Here is a 4610-nt window from a genome sequence, read left to right as displayed (position 1 = left end):
TTTTTTTTCAAAACCCAAACAAAATCTCAACCTTTTAAGCAAAAAAGACTGATAAATAATCTATCTAACACTGGTTGAATAGGTTTAAAAATCAGTACGAAGAAAAGATTATTTTTAAATTAAATAATATGTTTTTTTTAGTTTTATCAAAATTTAGTGAAAATGGATATTGAAACCTTAAGCGTAGACATTGCATTGATTGTGTTTTATCAGTAACTGAAGAAGTCTATATGCGTCGATGACCACGAAAACGAGGGGAGTCGCCTCTATGTTATTTCTAAGTATACATTTTCAGATGTCACTAGAAATTGAATTATATGTGTTATATATTATATTATAACATGTAATTTTAGGCATTTCAAGCATAAACAATATCAATTAAAACTTAGTGTAAATTATTTAATTTATGCGTGTATTGCAGTGACATTAATTAATTCCAGATTCGGGAATAATATCAGTAAACTAGCATATGTTAATGGTAGATTTCATATATCTAAAAAATTATATCATAATTAAAAAAAAAAAAAAAATTAAAATCCATAATGGATTATCTGTTCAAGTTATCTACTGTAACAATGCTGAAAACAAGGCCATTAAATAATAAATAATATATATGTACAAATAATAAAAGATTAGGTACCATCATTATAACAAAAATTATGTGACTCTAAAAATCAGTAGAGCAACACACTTCGCCATTGATAATATAGTTAAAACATTTCAAACCAAAAATAACAAAAATGTACAAGTGTTTAATAATCAGTTTTATCGTATTTTTAACTGTTGTAAATTCAGATTCATATAAACGTTTATTTTTACCAAATTTACCGTTTGTAAGTACTTATACCTGTAATTATACGTTTTTAAATCTATCAATTCGTTCAATTAGTATTCAACGCATTATTAAAAATATTAATGTTTTTAAATACCATATAGGTATATGATACTAATTTAAACGATTTTATATTTTTCTTCAGGGTGAATACCGAATCAATTACTTAGGACTAGTGCGTTGTGTTTCTATGCCTGATAAAATTGTATTTAATTTTTACCTAAGCAAAAAATCTGCTAATACCACAGAAATCAAAGGAAATTTAACAAATTACGTTCCATTTGATGATTCTTTTAATGTAAGTATACATTTATTTTGATTTCTGAGTAGAGCGATGAATACATTTTACTATGATATATGTAAAGTGTTTATATCAATATAGATATATATATATACATATAAGTTTAGTTAAAATACTATTTTGATTTTCAACATTGAAATTTATTAAAAAAAAAGAAAAGAAAAATGTGAATTTTTAAGAAATCCGATAACTGACAAAATAAATGTTTTTTTATTAGTGTATCTCAAAAAAAAAAAAAACAGTAGATTTTTAAAATATCCTACATATAGCAAAATATTTAAATAATATGTTAACTTTGAGCAATTCATTAATAAATAAAACTTTTTTTAAAATATTAATTAATGTTTATATACATATTTATACATTTAATTTAAGTATCCTTATATGTTAATCTATCAATTAAAAAATATCGAAAATTGAATGTCACAATGTTTTTTTAATAAGCGTTTAAATTTAAAATGTCTACAAAATGTCTTAAATTTTTAAAATGTTTAATTTTGCTTATATAGTTAGAAACTTGTAACAAATTTTCTTTTTATACAAAAGATTCGAAAATTGACAAAATATGACACCCACTTACAATACTTTATTTATCACGCGGTGTTCAGTGGCACTCAGAGCCCACAGGTCTCATTAATGTTTAACAAGTAATGGTGATGGTCTTTTTTTAAAGTAAACAGAGACCCGTTACTTTAATTTCACCCAGTAGTTCGCTAGGTAGTAGTTTGTTAGACACATAATTTTATCCCTCATAAAAAATATTTATAATATACATCATATTATAGAATTTTTACCAGAAAATAAAAAATAATCATATATCCTCCAACAATTGTTGATATTCAAAAATGAATAACCATAGATATTTGAAATTTTTACCAAATAATAGATATATTATATGATTATTTTCTAACCGTGATAAAATGTTTACATTATTTTAAATGATTTTGAATAATTCATAGTTCATAGACATTTGAAATTTTCAATATTATGTCTTATTTATAGGATTTCACAAAACCATTTTTTCTTACAAAGGTAATGCAACGTTTTATTAAGTGTATTATGTATAATATATTTTCTGCTACCTTGTTCTATAGTTAGTAGCGATGCTGGTGGGATGACTGGTCAGTAGATTTTAGTTCAGTATAATTAACGTTACGATCTGTCGAGAACTGAAAATAATTCATGAAACAAATTAATAAAGATTAATTTATTTATTTTTTATATGGTCGATATGTAATTTTTTTTTTTTTTAGTGACATCTTACAGTTTTTTGGAGCGTTGCAACAATGGTATTATTGTATTATTTTATGAGGTGAAAACTAACAATATTCTCAAATACACATTTGAACATTTCCATGTTGAACGTCAAAATACACAAAATTATATTAATAATACAATTTAAAATTTAAAATAATGAAAGATCATAAACTATTTTTTAGTTAAAAATGTAAAAAAAAAATATGAATTTTTAATACAATAAGGTTTGAAAATGTAGTATAAAGTTACTCATAAGTTATTTATATAGAAACTAAATGTAATGAGTATGATCAATATTTTATATAAACATTTAATTTAAAATTTAAATATAATTAGAAATTTAAAAAAAAATTTTGATTTTAATTATTTTATAGTAATTTAAAAATATTATTCATGAGTAGGTACATACAATTTATAGTATAAATTACTATTTTTAAACACACAGCGGTCAATGACATTTTCAAATGCAATGTTTTTAACAAAAAATAATTCAAAGATTATTGTATTTACTGTAATAGGTACTAGGTACTAAATACTAATAGTTAAATAAAATACTTTATTTGTTATGTACTTAATGATATAGGTTTATAGACCGTCTATGATCAGTATCATTATTTATAATTCATAATATATAATAATTTATCATTGTTATATCATATAATTCAATTATAACAAAATTGTTACAAACAGTTACAGTTACTCACTTGTCCACCATTTTATTATTAAATCCTAAATGTTCTCTTGATAAAAGTTTATTTTTTATAATTTAATGTATGATTAATTATTAAAAAATTATAAATTTAAAACTTTTATCACATAAATGATTTAACTATCATACACATTAAATTCTGAAGTAAATGAATTTTGTCAAATTATACTATTTGATTTGATTTTTGTCAAAATATTTTTTCTTTGTAGTTTGAATTCAATATGGCGATAAAAGATTCTATTGGTGGTTGGAAGGACAACGCTCTTTTGTATAAGCGACCCAAAGCTTGCTCGTCACTCAAACTGTTCTTGGGAAATGTTTGGGCCCAATATTGAATTCTGCAGGAATCCTCAATACTACATGTCCTATTCCCGTGGTATGAAATGTATGTTTAAATAACATTACAAACATTAAAAACCATGGACAAATATTTTAATATATAAATATAAAATATTTATTTTACACTTGTTAAAAAGTGACTAAAAATAACTCTTAATAAGAATGTTGTTTTTGTGAATTTTTCCGAAAAATACTGATAAATAAGTGAACTTTGAATATGTATTTTTTTAAACGAATATTAATTAGAAGATAGTTGGTTTGGATTAACCAAATTCTATTCAAAATTGTTTGTTTTAATACTTTTATTGAGTAAAGTTTCTTAGTTAAAATTTACAATTACATCTATACTAAATTCGTATATACTTTATTTTTTCTAATTTTACGTTTAATATTGGCAATGTTTTTTCTGATTGTTTATTAAATGAAACAATGTAATTATTGTATATAATTTAATGAAGAAAAAAATTTGACTTATGTTTTCAGGGTTTTTATAGAGTATCTGGAATAGATACTGCTAATTTCGCTTCATCTAATGTTCCAAAAACATTTTTCTATGGAGTATACAAATTTCGTTTTTTTTTTACAAAAAACAATGAAGTTTATGGCTGTTTTGTTCTAATTATAGAGCTAAAGAGATCATGGGAAACTGATTAAGTATTAAACTATAATTAAACAACATTAACCTATTTTAATTTAATCCCTATTTCTGCACATGAGTGACATTGTGATTTTTGTTGTAATTAATTTGTTGTTACTACAATATGCTGACCATTTGTTTTCTCATACAATAATAAACGTGATTTACATTGTTTTTTTATATTATTTTTAATTATGATGTAATAGTGTATACAATTGTTTCTTATTTGTTAATTAATTAACCGTGAAATTAGTTTTTTATTTAGCGGACAATATATATATATATATATATATATTTTATACTATTGGTCTAGGTGATCGCAATAGAAAACAAAAAAAAAACCAGCATTATAACTCCTTATACTTATACATATTATATTATGATGGGTTTCGGTTCGTTTCTTTACTTATCCCAACACAAGTATATTCGATTGCTAGGTGCACTTTTCCTTTCTTTACTCAAAGCCTAAGGACAGTGTTTCTCAAACTGTGGTACGCTTACCCCTTGGGTGTACTCGACATTTTTTAAGGGGTAC

General features: G+C 23.3%; 1 pseudogene; it reads left to right on the top strand.

Annotated features, from left to right (window-relative positions):
• Positions 1-690: 690 nt before the first annotated feature.
• LOC113553694 lies at positions 691-4141 on the top strand (annotated as a pseudogene).
• Positions 4142-4610: the final 469 nt, after the last annotated feature.

This window comes from Rhopalosiphum maidis, chromosome 2 (assembly GCF_003676215.2).
Source record: "Rhopalosiphum maidis isolate BTI-1 chromosome 2, ASM367621v3, whole genome shotgun sequence".
NCBI classification, from domain to species: domain Eukaryota; kingdom Metazoa; phylum Arthropoda; class Insecta; order Hemiptera; family Aphididae; genus Rhopalosiphum; species Rhopalosiphum maidis.
The sequence above is the reverse complement of the archived record's forward strand: the minus strand, read 5'-3'. Positions and strand labels throughout refer to the sequence as shown.